The sequence below is a fragment of the Neolamprologus multifasciatus genome, chromosome 17 (genome assembly GCF_963576455.1).
Source record: "Neolamprologus multifasciatus chromosome 17, fNeoMul1.2, whole genome shotgun sequence".
Taxonomy (NCBI): Eukaryota; Metazoa; Chordata; class Actinopteri; order Cichliformes; family Cichlidae; genus Neolamprologus; species Neolamprologus multifasciatus.
In genome coordinates, this window is record NC_140455.1 from 29,283,086 (window position 1) to 29,299,633 (window position 16,548).

The 16,548-nt window shown below is 40.9% G+C and overlaps 1 long non-coding RNA gene across 1 annotated transcript in view; it reads right to left on the reverse strand.

The window, feature by feature from the left end:
- The window catches only part of LOC146499595 (uncharacterized), a 57,906-nt gene that overhangs the window by 15,788 nt on the left and 25,570 nt on the right, over window positions 1-16,548 (reverse strand). The gene's annotated exons all lie outside the window — the stretch shown is intronic.

The window sequence follows — 16,548 nt, forward strand, 5'->3', positions numbered from 1 at the left end:
AACCCACCATCTGCCGTCGTTTAGAAATAAATGACAGGCCCAAACCTAGTGGGAGCCCGTCTCATTCCACTGCCAGCGTCAGCGTGGTGACGGGTCCGCCCAACCTTCCCTTCTCCCTGAAATCGATGTGTGAGACCCCCGCCAGTCATGCTGGAGTGTGCTTGCGAGAGAGACTTGGAGTGGATTTGGTCGGTGAAGCACAGCCCTTTACTCAGGGGAGCGGGCAGGTGGAACAGCGTGGTGAAGCCAGCTGTCTCCCCACTGATTACAGCAGCCAACACGCGGAGTTGGAGAACTCGTGGATTCGAGGTGGATCAGACTGGAAAGCAGCTCAAGCTCCACTTTATTTGATTAGCGGTTTATTGATGGTCTACAGATAAAGAAACTATCAGTTACAACAATCTGGGACTTTTACAGGTTTTCTTGTATTCAAACGTGTTCCTGCTAATTAATATTTCACACACAAGTAATGTTTGCAAATGTCTGCTCCCACAAAAGTATGCTATTTCGCAGTTTTCCCAAGGTAGAGATTAGAGAAAATTAAGTACTTAACTAAACCAAATGGACAACTCAGCCCCTGTGCAAACGACAAATGAAGCCACAGGAATCATAAAACTAACACACAGTCATAACCCTCGTCAGGGTGAAAAACTGCAGCCCAGATATCGTTTGCCTAAAACACAAAAGTGCTTTTCTCTTGTTCTCTTTAATCTCCTAAAAGGATGATTTCCTATAGCTTCTCCTTGCCAGCTGCATGAATAGGCAATGTGCGGCTACACCGAGTTCTTTTATTTGACAGCAGTTATAAGTTTGGCCCCAGTATTGAGTTGGGAGGTAGACTTTATTAATTTCATGGATTTGGAAATGAGCCGTAGTGATAAGGCTATCACTCTCTTATCTGGGGATGGTGGGGGCGTAATTAAGCCGATAGCCGGCGATGATGAGGAAGTAGTGTGAAAAAAAAAGCAGCCTTGGGGATATGAGGGCGGAATCTTCAGGGCTCGTTTACCAGAGGGATGATTAGATTGGTATTTAATTGCCACCTTTTCTATTTTTAGGGCGAGAAGCGCCTCCATTTCCCCCCCTTTTCTTCGTGGTCAAGGTCAGATTAAAGAATGTTCGATTGTCAGATACGCTGAGGTTAAGTCAAAGTGTTATGTGGCAGGTTAGACTGAGGAGGGTGAATGTGTCCAGCTCCCCTGCCTGCATGGATATATGGGAGATTGGGGTCAGGAGTAGGTGGACTGCAGTGTAATAGCACAAGACAGAGCGTTTGCTTGAAATGGCTAAGTTTCATTTCTTGAACTTTACCAAGAGCCTGAAACTCTGGTAATTGTTTTGCAGCCACAATCCAGGCTTACCAATCAGTTTTTATTGATTCCTCATGTCACTGTCTCGCTGTGACAAAAAATCCCAACTCCAAACCTGGACATCCCGTGGATCTTCTGAATCCTATTTCATGGCCAATAATGGCCAATACGTGTCAGAGAAGACTATTCCTTAGGCAGGCGACTGGGATTTAAAAACACAAAAACCAAATGAAATGCACTTAATAATAGTTGGAATCAGAGCTTGAAGAATTAATATGTAAAACTGCTGGCTAATCATGAGGGTAATCATCAGAGAGACAGACGAAGAGCCCAGAGGCTAGCAAAAGTGGTTGCAATGGATGGATCTGATGCCAAGTCTGAAATCACAACTGGAAGCTGGGGGTCTTCACTAGACTGGTGATCTCCCAGGCAGACACTTGGTTAAATTAGACAACACATGCTTAAGCTCAAAAGAGCAGTCAAATGTTGGTATTTGCATTTCTGCTAATTCCATATTTCCAGCTGTTTTTCAACTGGATTGATCCATGAAAAGAACTTAAATGTCTACCTTGTGGTAGATCACTGTAACTCTGAATTAATTTTGCCTGTCCAAGACATTATGAAGGTGGTTCTGATGGTAGGTGGGCATACAGCATGTCAGGCTTTCATGTTTGGTTTGGTCTTGCTACATTTACACTTTTTTATTAACTGTATATGCATAGTTTTCAAGTCATTCATTTGAGTAACGTACACTTAACCACAATCAATAACAAAGTAAGAATTTTAGAATCGTTGGATGAATTATTATAAATTTTTTCCCCAGGATTTATTCCTAACAGAAAATAAATGTCTTACAGTAAGGTTGAGTTTCACTGTTTTTGTGGTCAACTTTCTATTATTTTTCCTTCCCACTGCAATCGAGGACTATTTTCAGCTGTGGATTGACACAGACTCTGGAGCAGAAGTACTGAAAGCAGCAGGATGTTGCGCGAACTAAGTAAACTGAAATTACAGTGCCCTTGCTCCTTATAATAAAGGAACATGTCATCCAGCGCAATGATGCGACTTACGGTTGGAGTTTTAAGAGTTTATTTTTAATAGGATAATAACTGAGCTCTACGGTACGGAAGATTAGGCTCTCTCTGGCTACTCTTAATTAGCGGGATCAATTTATTGTTGGTCTTTCCATGGGATTTGTTGACAATAAGAAAAGAAACAGACATTTTAAATGTCATGAACCAACATTGCTGGAGCATGATTTGTGCTTTGGTTGTGATGCAGCTCTGCAAGAGGACAAAACAAACTCCTTCAGGTAATTTCTCCAGGAATGTCCTGGGAGTAAACTTTGATAGGGTGACTTTAAATAACCTGTCCACTAGGATATGATTGCACAATGTGAAGCAAAGCTAAAAACTAATGAAGACCTTTGTGTAAGACAGATGTAAGACTATTTCTTTGGTGCCCCGTGACACCCATGATACCTTCCAGTGTAAACATCCCAGCCTGCAGAAAGGGGCCGCATATCGGCGGAGCCTGCCTGTAAACCCATAATCCCCGCTCCTCCGACAGACGCAGGAGAATAGAGTGTTATCACCCTGGTTGACACACTCCTGTGTTTTCTCCCAGCATTCTCGGGGGTTTATCACTCCTGCATTTCATTCCATTATCCCGAGTACACCGAGGCTGTCCTCGGAGCGCAGGGAACGAGACAACTTGTCAGGGTCGCGGAACAAAGAGGGAGCATGTCGAGCGGCGGATTAGACTCGGAGAAGTAGCGAGGGGCTTCGGGGGGAGGAAATCAAGGAAAAAAGGGGATGCAGGAAGAGAGGAAAGGGAGAGAAGGGAAACAGAAAGGTAGAACTCTTTCTTCCAAAGCTGTAACATTGATTTCCCCCTCTGGTACCTGTTTCCTTTATTTACCTGATGCAAGTTTTGCTGTGAATTAACGAAACCTTCTTTGTTCTTATTCCAAGACACTTTATTATAGAAAACCCTGTGAGGAAAAGTGGCATTTCTTTTTCTTCTGTTGTTTGTAGTGAATACTGCCAGTTCTTTTTATGACAATGTAAAAGAAAAACAGAGATTGAGTTGGTTTTTTTTACTCTAGTTGGAGCTCATTAATCTTTGGCTTTTTACAAGGCAAACAAAGTCCAATTAATGAACTGTTGATTGACTAGCAATTTTTGTTTAGCTCTATATTTTCTTTAATGGTACAAATTCATAAAGTCGGGCCTTTTCAGCTCTTACAAAGACTATAACAACAGCGTGTTTGAGATTTCTTTTAATGTTGAGCCTGTGATTTGACTTTAAAGAATAAGATTTGGGTTCTTGCTTCTATTTTGTTTTTCATGTGCTTTTTCCTAAACTGTTACAAATATAATCATTGTTTTCTATCTCTGTCTTTGTATGTCTAATGATGTGTTTGATGAATTCAAAAATCGAGAGCTTTCACAGCAGGCTAAACTTTACCATCTGCATGTTATACACACAGGTGACATATCAGCCCACAATACATCCAAAAAGCTATAAGGCGCAGACAAGTGCGCACGGCAACCCCCAGATCCCACACTTCATTACGCGTCCAGCCATCCCTGACTGGAGTAAATCGATGCAGGATAATAGCCACCACCCTCACCCCTCCATCACTTCATCTCCCCCTCCACTATGCCTCCATCCTTCCACCCTTTCCTCCCACCTTGCCGTTTCTCCATGTTCTCCTTCTATTTTTCTCCCATGTTTTCGCCCTTTCAACAGTCCAACTCGATACCCTCACTCCATCCCCGTCCTCCACCAGCCTCTTGCTAACTACAGCTCTGCCGCTCTTTTCCCTCCATCCATCCATCCCCTCTTTTCTCCCCATCTAACCCGTCTGTTTTCATCACTGCCGTGCATCATTCCTCTTATCAGCCGCGGTGCCTGTAATACCGCTGTCGTATATAACATGTCTGTTGTGATCACTGACAGCTTGGCCATGCAGCATCAACAGTAATGGGGATAATAAGCTCATTTTGCATGCGTTTCTGTGTCACTTTCTGTCTGTCTGGGCTGCTTCCCATAATTCAGGTGTGCTGCATCTCTGGGGAAGGAGGCGTTATTAGTCTGCTGAGGATTGTCTGGGGTGTTTAAAAATTCCATTTCGTTAAGGGTGTCGGTTATCATGCAAGTAGAGAACCTGCCGCTGTTACACTTCGTAATGGCTGCGTTACTTTCATTTAACTAGCCAAATTGATAATGGCTGCCAGCGGAGGGGCATGAAAGCCAAAGTTTTTGCAATTCTTCAAACTAGCTTTGGAAATTATTTATTGTGGTTAATGGCCCACTGCAGGCTTGTTGCATACAATTAAAGGTGCAATCCATTATTGCTAAAAAACAATAAAATGGCCTGTCACGCTTCCTTTATTCACATTCATGAGGCCGGGAAACATTTGAAGTTTGCCCCTGTTGTCGAAATACAATCTGCAAACTGTAAATACTCAGGAGGGAAGAAATTATGTTGAATTTAAAAAAAACAAAAACATGCCTAGCAACTTTGCAGCACATGTGGTGACGCTACATTTAATAACTTGTGAACTAAAATCTTAAGCTTTCTTTTAATGTGACAGCAGCGTTGCATATGCATTATACACGAAACGGAGAACGCTCGCTTCATGCCATCCACAGCAGGAAAGCAACAACTTCACTTTTCTCTGTCAGTCATACCGCACACTCAAAAACACTGAATAATTGATAATTAGGCTTTAAACAAGGACATGAGATGCGATTTTCACGATATTCTGGTTGCAAAACAATGAGAGTGGATTGAAAAAGGAAAAGAAAAAGACATAAAATATTCAGGGGAACTGTGATAAAGTGAGGCTGGAGCAACAGGAGGAAGACAGCTCTCTGAGAAAAATCGGAGATCAAAGACCCCGAACCTTCCCTGCAATATTTCACACGATCGGGCTGCAAACACATTCCTGTGGCCTGAATCAAAAATCACTGCTGACTGAATATAGCACAATACGGAATAGATAATTCCGAACAACAAGCGCACGTTTGCAAATGTTGGCAAACCTGAAAGCAAATGTCAGTGTTGCATTATTAACGACCTTTGCTTTGTGATAATTATGTGGGTGGAATTTAGATTATTGAATGAGAGAGCGAACATATGTGTGCCCAAGAGGTGTTTCTCCAGTTTCATGAAGTTGTACTGTTGGCATCATTTTGACTTTGTAAAAAAAATATTTTAATGAAGCTGAAAATGATATTTTAAACATAGAAGATGCACAAAGAATAGCTTGGTTAATTACTCAGAGAAAGACTAGGAGGCCGGGAGATGAGAAAAAGCCCTAGGGCAGGATCAACTTTAGGCTGGAAACACAGACATTTTGACTTGTCATACTATGGAACAGCACAGGTGTTGCTGACAATAACGATGGCTCAATTCTATTTGAGCTTTCTAGTAACTCACAACATTGTGTGACAATGAGAGAGCACCCACATCTTCATCATGACTCACAGCAGACATTTTTAGCAGTTTATGGAAAAAGCGGAGAGGTAATAGATAAAATGTAATTTGCCTAGTAGACTGCCTTGCTCACTTAAGGCAGTGAGTTATTCTAAACTTGTTTCACCTGTACTTTCTTGCTGCTGCTGGGAACAAAATGCATGCCAAGTAAAGTCTGATAACAGAAAAATGAAATCTAAAGTAACTAAAATATTAAGTCACAAAAACCAAAAATCACACTGCTCAAGAAATTGGTTTTCTTCTTTGCCGGTTTTGACAAATTGCCAACATTTGGAGGCGCTGGTGGATATGTTTAATGAACTGGGATGTCTATCTAATATTGTATCACATGCTGGCAGCTTAGCCATCAAGAGCCTGTGCGCTCATCTGGACACCTGCTGCAGCCATAAAGTAGATCTCACCGTAAGATGCCGAATCTGAAGCTAACGAGGTATCCTCTACAGGTGAGACGTGTCATTCCCCCAGTTAGCCAGTTCACCTGTGGGAGTTCCCCTCACTGCAGCCAGTGCATCCTCAGGCTAAACAAAGAAAGCGATCAATCTAAAATGGAAGGCTCAGTTCAGCTTGCCAGGCTTTGGGGGATCCACCCAGTTATAAACTATTGTTTGCTCCTTTTAATTAATTAATAAAGAAGACTTCCACAAGAAGACATCAAATCTGAAGTTAATGAAGTTTCCCTGTAGGTGAGATGTGCCACTTCCTCAGCCAGCCAGCCAACTTACCTGTGGGAGTTTCTCCACAAGCCCCATTACCACAGCTGCTATATCCGCTGGCCAAACAAGGCGATTTTAAAATAGCTCAGGTAGCCAGGCCATTGGAGCGTCCAGCAATAAAACCTGCCAAACTGAGGCACTTTCTCAGCCAGCAGGCTTTGGGGCAGCAGAGTCTCCCCATACATTTGTTCCTTTCATTTTTTTTTTCATTAATATACTTTTGGATTTCAGTGCTCTTGCAAAATTTTGACTTACCGCCACATTTCTAACTCCTCAAACTTTGGTGATAGGCTTCAGGCGTCAGACCGTGCCCTTAGGACAGCAGATTTTAATGACTGATACTTTAAGCAGCAAAAAGGCATTGCTTGCAACTTCAATCTAATTTCAAGTCATGCAAAACATTCTAGCCTCTAGACTCTTAACCTTCCACATAAGGAAATAATAAGTAAAATTTATGCACAACGGCCCTGAGACTGACACTCTTACTTGGTCTCTGCGTCTCTACCTCTAGTTTTACCTCTCTAAAGCTTGCCTCATTCCCTCTAATGAAGGTGTCTTCTCCATCTACATCACTGCCTTGCCTCAACTTTTGTGCAGCCACTTCTTTGGCTTGCTCTGAGTTGAAGCAGCTCTCCGCTGTGGCTGAGAACAAAGCACTGGGATGTGATATGAAAGGCAGAAGAGTCCTCAGTGTCCACAGAGGAAGAAGCAGACTCAAACACATTCACTTTCTGATTTATTTCTGCAGATTCCTTTTAAAATTGTTCCCACATTATTTAAAGCAAAACCTGCATTTTTTTTATCAACTCATATTTCGACTTATCTAAAAACTTTCACTATGTGCCTCATCGTTTTTTGCAATCTCATCCATTATAGCAAACTAGAAAAAACACAGAGGGCAGGGAAACAAGAGAATAGTGTTCCAGCACTCACCAGTGCATTGAAAAAGACAAAGTTTTTCCTCTGTGCCTTCCTCACTATCTAAATACTGAATCTTGGCAACCAACCTAAAACCCCACACAAGTGTTCCTGAGCAAACTTCGGCTCAAGAGCTTCAACTCCATGCACTGAACTCAAGTTCCTGACTCTCGACATCTTCAACTTTCCACTGTTAAACAGAGAAAGCTCTCTGTTTAATCCAGTCTCACGGCAAAACTATTGTTCATGTTTGCAGACATGAATAGTGCTGTTTTTTCCTTTTCTTTGTGTGTGTCAGTCAGCATGTTTCTGTAACTGATAGGAAGTATGCATATAGTTGTGTCTGCAGAGATATGCTCTGCAAGTTATCAAGTATTCCATAACCAAACCAGTCTTTTGACACCCAAGAAAACAAATCAAAAACGTTTTTCTGAAGCTATTCAGGAATTTCTAAAGCCTAAAAGTGTAACTGAGTACTTTCTAATGACAAGTAACTTGCAATAACACAAATGGAATGTATGTAGCGCTCTAACTGTGGTCTCTTGTGTGAGCAGCACACTGCGTTGCCAACATCCTGCAGACTTTTTTGCCCTTTAAAAGTGGAATATATGTATTTTGTTTACATGGACACCACAGAATGGAAAATTTGTATCCACAAATATAAATCAGTGGATTAAAAGTTGTGACTATTTTACAAACTGCTGTGCCACTTTGTTGAATTGAACTGAACAGCTAGCAGATCACTAGACCTCACTCAACAAGAATGAAAAATATTTGATTTCATTGATGTAAGGTTAAAGCCTGAAGGTCAGTAGATGTGCTACTAAATGGCCTATGTGGACAGCAGAGTTTAATGACTGCTGACCAAGGAATGGCATGTGGTGTGAATATGGCACAGAAAAAAATGCATAAGAGTCCATGGGAAGGTGGAATGTAAATAGCCCTGCAGAACCCTTGTCCGGTGTTCTCTTTTATAGCGAAACCTCTTCAGCTCCACCCATTAAATCCCACAGCAGGTGGACATGCACCACCACTGCATACCAGATTATTCTAAGTCCAATATTTCTTTTACTTCTGTCTTTGGTGTTTGCCAGCTCCTGAGGGAAATACTGACTCCTTTGAAGCTGTGATCCACAGCAAGGCTGCGTCTGTGTTTTGGTGCTTAGAAAGGTGGAGCGCATTTGGATTTTAGAATTTTTTGTTGTTGTCGAGAAAAACAGTTGAAAGTGGTGAGAAAGAATAAATAGCTGGGCAGCTACACAAGCTGACAAAGAGCCAAAGAGAGCTCCGTTTTCACGGGAGACTCCTAAGTACAGTCATTGCTGTTATAACATTCTGTATCCACATGTTCATTAATACACTGTCAATCATAACAATGCTCTTCTTACTGGATTTTATTGAGACAGATCTGCCAATGATGATGACAAATTTCTGGTGCATGTTGTAAAGATATTTCTTATATCTCTGTGAATGAAAGCATATATAAATTTTCTACATTTTCTACAGAATTCCCGGTATGTATATGCTATAAGCTACAACTGGAGCACTGTGTAACATTCAACATGTTAAAATAAAATTTTAATGGATTCTGTTCGGAAAAAACAAGTAGGATAAGAAATATGAGACTTCATTGTCATTGTGTCACTGCTCAAAGCATCTCAATGAAATGAATGCTGAAGAAAAAAAGCTGCTAAATAATTCAATACAATTTTTCTTTATATGGCACAAAATCACAACCACAATCGCCTCAAGGCACTTTATATTGTAAGGTAAAGATCATCCGATAATACAGAGAAAACCCCAACAAACACACAACCCCCGACTGAACGAACACTTGGCGACAGTGGGAAAGAAAAACTTCCTTTTAACAGGAAGAAACCTGGAGGGAGATGGAGATATATATAATATAAATACAAATACTATATTCTTAAATACTGTGATTTATCAAACAAGTTAAGAAAAATACACACATTCAGTTTACTTTCACTTGTTTTAGACTATCAGTAAATGTCCTTCCTTTACCCTTTGTGCATTTACATGTGTCTGCTTTTATCCAAGCAATTTAACTTGGAACATGCATGTATTAGTTGTTTTACTGTGTAGCTTGAGTGTATGTTGATTTCCAATCCTCTGCTGCAGTTTCACTTTCTAAATCTAAATCCACAAATTTAGCTTATCGTGTTAACTGACCTGAACATGGTATACACGACTTATAATTCACGATGCCCTTTCTCAAACGGCCCTTTGCATCATATTTTTAGTAGGTGTTTTGTGGCGGTATAGTGAGCGAAATATGTTGATGTGACTTTACAAAACTTCTCAGCTGGATATGTTTAAAAGATGCTTTCCACTGAGAGTGAATTCATGCCTCAGCTCTTCAAAGGACATGAAAACATCAGTGTTTGGATGAAACAGATCTTGAATCGTTTAAGCTCTTTAGAGGCCCAAGGATTAAATGTAGCATCTGTTCTTTCTGGTTAAAATAAAAACAGGTTACTCATTACTGGAGAAAGAGGTCTTTAAAATAATTTCTTACTTCTTGCTAAATTTTAACCATACCTGTCTTCTGGTTTAAACACACGGGAAGAAGTAAAATAGAGCCTAATGCCACTATAGACACTTGTTTTCTTGTCAAAATAAATGGTAAAATGGTAAATGGCCTGCATTTGTATAGCGCTTTTCTAGTCCCTAAGGACCCCAAAGCGCTTCACACTACATTCAGTCATTCAGCCATTCACACACACATTCACACACCGGCGATGGCAAGCTACATTGTAGCCACAGCTGCCCTGGGGCGCACTGACAGAGGCGAGGCTGCCGGACACTGGCGGCACTGGGCCCTCTGACCACCACCAGTAGGCAAACATGGAGTTAGTATCTTGCCCAAGGATATTTGGCATGCAGCCAGGAGGCAGCCTGGGATCGAACCACTGACCTTCTGATTAGTGGCTGACCTGCTCTGCCACCTGAGCTACAGCCACCCCTATAACATACAATATAAATAGGCCTCCCCAATAACAACTGATTTGATTATGATCCTTGTGCTAAGCCAGTAAGCTAAGCCACACTTACTTAAAATGAAAATTCAGCTATTTTAAGTACCAGCAGTCGCATATTTACCTCATTCCCTTAGGAAATGTGTGCATGATCTTAAACCTGAGAAACAGCTCAGGAGGATCTCTGTGTGCTTTTGCTTATTCTACGCAACAAGCCAAGCCATGCACATGTGTCAGATCAGCAGTATGGTTTCTGGCAGTCTGAAAAGTCCATTAATTTTCTGCAATCAAGATCATGGATCTTTTCATTGCTTATCAAGAGCAGACATCTTCTTGGATGGAAAAGTTGTCCCCGTTGGTGGATTATTGAGCAACATTTCCCATCAGCTCATCGTGTGATGAGCAGCGCACATGTATTACCTCATTTATTGCCTGGAGTCTGCAGCAACAATGCCTTATACAACTACCAGTTATCAGCTACCTCAAATCAGCCAGCGCATTGTACCAAATGTGAGCACTATTAGCCGTCTGCAGGAGAAGGTTACAGAGGATGTTGGTACAGAACAGCAGCCAGATAAAGTCGAGCAAATCTGGACAAATTGAACCCACAGCAAAATGACTGCATAATGAAGCTTTAAAATGCCCACCTAAAAGAAAGATCATCATTCAAATAAATATAAATATATAAATATATAAATATATATATATATATATATATATATATATATATATATATATAGCCTTGTTAACTCTGAATGAAAAAAGAAAAACTATCTAGGACTCTTCAGAAGTGTAACAGCCTTTAGGGCAGCAAAAATAATGCAACTGTAAATGTCAATAAAAATCCAGTCCTTAAAGCACAAACTCATCCCAGAACTTAAAATGAACTTCAAACTTTTGTGGAGTGTGCCTGCAGCGTACTGAAAATCAAATATTCATTATCTCACCATAAGAGAAACCTATGGATCAGTCACACTGATGCTAACAAGGGGGATATGAAGTAGATGTAACAGACGGATGGCGAAGCACAGCAAACACTGCGGCAGCAGCTGCTCTCTGCAGTACAACCATTAAGAGGAGGCGACACTCCTAGGAGGAGGCACGTAATGAATGTGCATTGGTGGCGCGCCTCAACATCTGTGCACCCCAAAGCCCCGCCATGCCTTCATCTACTCGTCTCTGACACCATTTCGTTGTTTTAAACCACACCCTGCTTGTCTGTTTGTTCAATTTTCATCTTTATTCTGTTTGCTCTTAACTGCATTTTCCTGTGCGAAAGTGGCAGCGACAAGGGAAAGGTGGATGTGTTAAAAGGTAAGAGACATAGTGACACAGAGAGAGAGAGAGAGAGACACCGGGGAATGGAAGGAGAGAGAGGAAACAGGAAGAGCATCCCCATCCCCCCAAAGCCCTCCACCCCTCCTTACAACTTTTCTTTGGGGGCTTCTTATAAACCAACCATCTATCTCCATTATGCCCCCGAAATTGCTATTTGTCGCTTTGCGGGGAAGAAATAATCAATATGTCTTGTGGGGGCAGCGAGCGCATTAGAGGAAGCAAATTGATGTCTCTCGCCCCAGCGCTCCTCACCCAGCACACTGCACCACAGCTAATGGGAAGCCTCGCTGGCTGGCAGACAGGGAACCACTGTGTGTGTGTGTGTGTCAGTGCACATGAGTGAATGAATGAGCGAGTGGTCAGGCAATGGGGAATTTGTTCATGCAAAGTGAATGCCAGTGTTGTGGCTGTGTGTTTGTGCATCTGTGTGCGTGTGTGTGCGTGGGCAAGTATGGCTGCATCCTGTCTCGGTGTGCGTGTGTGTGTCCTCTCTGTTTGTGTGTGTCCACTGCCGACAGAGCCTTATCTCTCCCAGCCATCCGGTTTTAGGTCTTTGGGCTGTCAGAGGCAGATAGCCCTGTCACTACCGCAGCATCCCCTTTCCCCGAGAGCCTTGAAGGCTTCCTATACCGACTGACACTTCCAGAAAATCCCCACCTGATAAGTGCATTGCAGACGGACGTGACTTGCCCAGTAGTCTATCGCCTCTGCCTGGCTTTTATTTCATTACACTTCTCTATCGTTCTCGATCACAGGCCAAAGAAAGTAAATGTCCTTTCTCGATTTTGAAAAGACACCCCACCCTCCTTTCCCAAGGTTTCAGCTAAAAGTGCAAATTGTTCAATGTGCTCCGTTAATCTTGCCCATCATCAATATGATCTAATTTAGAAGTTTTGTGCAACGCAGAAGCTTCATTTTTTGCTTTATGTCATATTGTCGCATTATACTTGAATACCTTGAGTTTTATTTGATCAGATGGCTGTTTCACCTTATTTGAGTTTTGTTTCATTGGAATTTTCCTCTTTAGAGAAGGTATAAAGACAAGGTCACTGTTAGACTGAGGGATTTCCCTGGGATCTGCAGAAACCCCTACAGAAACTCACTCTCATGCTAAAATAGTTTTATTTTTATTGGTGTTATATTTAAAACAAACAAACAAACAAATGATTGCATTTTTTTCCTCTTCCAGTCTTTAATATTCTTAATTAATTAATATTCTGCACCTCAACAATGGATTAAAAAGAAAAAAATCCAGAAACAAGGAAAAGAAAAAGAAAAGAAAGGATCAGATCAATAGGATTTAGAGCAACAACATAATTAATGCACAGAATCTAACTGCTAGTAATGTAATCTATATATAAAGTTAATAAAAAACTCCAGTTTTAACATTTTAGAGTTGCTGGGCACTGTAAACTGTTTGACTACGATCTGCATTGCAAGTCTCTGTAGTTTATTGACTCACTCTATCTAACCATACGATCTTTCCAGTAGTAGTTGTTGGAGCATTCTATCATATTATGCAGTCTTCTTTGGCCAGGCTGGAATTGCACATCTGCAAATTTCCAATTTACCAAGAGCCACAAGGGCAATAATACCAACTAGCACTCATTAGCTCCAAGTCCGTTCCTGGAGAAGTTTTTCCTTCTCATCGTATCGGTTTGTGTCTGAGCGGGTAAGAGATAACACTGCGAGAGGTCTAAGCTTGACACGTGTCCCTGCCTGTTCATCAGAGGTCTGCAGTAAATGCAAAGCCGACAACATGGAGGCAGCAACAGAATAACATTGCTGTCACTGCATTATAATATGAGGAATGAATATGTAAATAGTGTGACTGACACTACAAAACTAGAATAAATTCATCTTTCTGTCACTCTCACGAACACACATGCAAAATCAATCTCTGGCTGTGTCACTGGAGTGCTCAGATGTCTGTGCGTCTCATCTCAGGCGCAGGACGGGGGGCGTCACAACAGGATTCTCGATTATCCATTCATTCGCTGCAGAGGGCATTAGGGGCCTGTCAGTCCTCATTTAGCCAAGGCTGCACTTGCACAGCGCTGGAACCGTAAAACATATTTGGCATTGCTACTTTTAGCGCAAAACCCATGTGTCACTTTCATAAACCAGAGTATTTTGACTTTGACATGGACTGGATAGATAGAGCCAGATAATGCATTAAAAATTCAAATGCATCAACGTTGTGAGTGTGTGCCTGTCTCTCAAGACTTTTTCTGTTATATTTGTGTTTGTAATCCTTAGTTCTTCTCACTTCTGCTCTTTTTCCCTCCAATTTTCTGCACCTAATTAGTTAATCACTCTACCCAGTACTCTGCTGTATCCTTCTGTCACTTACCAGGGCTTGTGGTAACTCGTGTTCTAATTTCTTGTTTGCATTTGTTGTGTTTTCTTTTCTTTCTTTCTTTTCTTTCTTTCTTTTCTTTTGCTGAGCCCCTTTGCTGGTTTGTTGGCATCGTTGACTGCCTACCCGTGCATGACCTCGGCCTGGATTAAAGATTTGAATTTTGAATGTTTACATCCGCCTTCTGTGTCCTGCTTTTGGATTTGCTTCCCTCCTTCACCAGCGCTACTTGCAACACTATTGGACTCAGCCCTAAGCGTAAATCTTTTAAAACGACTACAAAAAAATGGGAAAAAACCTTTAAACACAAGGAAATATAACATTTGTTGGACTATTTTCAGTCACACACACATTACACTACAGTATTTACAGCCTCAGAACTGACTTTACATAAAACATGTTCATTATAATGAAGGAACATGTCTCCAAGTGTCACAACAGTGTGATTTATTAATGGTGTTTTATTAGTGTGTACACTACAGTGAAGCTCTTTGGCACAGTGGAGTAAGATAGGGCTGTTTAGTTTAGTTCATTTGGTGGCACATTTTAACAAGCAAATATGAAATTACTTTTGCTGCCATTAGTCGAAATGATTGACTGGAGTGTATTTTTTGCCACCATTAGCTCAGTGACATCTAGCATCTTTCTTTGTTGCAACATCTTTGGTTCTAACCGAATGCTTTTTGTGCTGTGTGCTCAGTGCACTTCCCAGACACCACCTGTCAGTCACACAGTGCCTCCACTACTGCGGTGTTTTCCTTTGGATTTTCCTTTGATGAACTTTCGGGTGTGAAATGTGTTGCTCTCCTTGCTTTGCTCCAGGTGCTCCAGTTTTCTCCTCACAGTCCAAACACATGCGGGTTGGCTTAATTACACACTCTAAAGCCTGCGAGTGTGAAAAGGCTTCCCCCCCCTCCCTCTTTTCCACAGGAGTTGCACAGGTGTTTCTAATAATATTAAAGGTGGTTTCATTCTTTTTAACTTTGTCATGACGGTGCATCCAGATACACAGTAACAGGTCCCCGATTTTAAAGCAATATATATATATTATATATATCTGCTTTCAACTGTGCATTTGCTTTATGCATGAATAGATGCATCATGGTTCCAGGGTTAATGGGCATATGAACAGTGACAAATGTTTTAAAGTCTGCAGTTTTCTCGTGTGTGAGCGACACAGCGACAGCAGCGCTGTTATAAAAAACCTCCAGTTATAAAAAGGGTAACACGTCTGCTTATTGCTCGGTAACAATGTGGTAATAGTGGGGTAACAAGGCAGAAAGAGGAAGATAATAATATGGACATATTAAGTTATTACTACTTAATTCCAAAATAGTCAAATAATAACATTCTGTGGTTGAGCAAATTTTTTAAGCTAGAAGAAAGACACTATTGCCAAGAAATTAAACATATATTAAATACAAACATACTTAAATACATTGAGTTAAAGCTGGATTTCACTCTTGGTTATATATCCTAATAATTTCACAATGAATCGCCCTCCCACTAACAGTTAAGCAAAGATGTCATTAATAGGTTGATTAGAGTAGTGTTGAAGTCGGACTCATTTTCAGAGAACGTTTTCTTTATTAGCCAAAGGCAGCTACTGTAAACTTAAGTACCATGTGGTCAGGAGACACCTCATTTGTGTAAAAACACAATTTTATGCCTGCCAAACTATATTATGAAAGAGCTAGAGAACTGTTCCTCAAGACCACTTTAAAAAAAGTTGGAAAAAAGTTTAGGTCTTAGAAGCAAAAATACAAAGAAAAGACTGGGAGTTCAGGATTTTTGCACAATACTGTATTCTCCTGATACGTTAAGCTAGTATTTCTTTATTATCATGAAACTACCAGTGCTTTAGAGTCAATACGTAAACATTTTAATTACCAGATGTTACTATTTTAGCGCTTACAGATTATCATACTGTTACCTGTATATTACTATGCTATTACTAATTGGTTTTGCTTCATAGGCAAAAAATAATCAGGAGATATAATCAAGTCTGAAATAAAGTTTTAATGAAGTGAATTAACCACATTTGAGCTTCAGTATGCTTCATTTTACTAGCTTACAAAATAAACTCACAAAATATTAGCTGGTTATTACTTGTATATTTGTTACCTTCTCGTTTCCACCTTATTACATCACCATCTGCATTAATATCGAGCTGTAACAGAAAGTGCGACCAAAAAAAAAAAAAAAATGGACAGAGTCTGAGATAGTTTTATTTGTGCTTGGTGGAAGATGTTGGAAACAGTGGAAACTGTGCCAATGGTGTGTTTTGCTTCACTAGTCATTGGATGCATCTGTTTTGTCAATCACAAGTCTACTGATGCCAGTCTAAAGCCAATCCCCAATCCCAGTCCACAAGGGCCGGTGTCCCTGCAGGTTTTAGATCTCACCT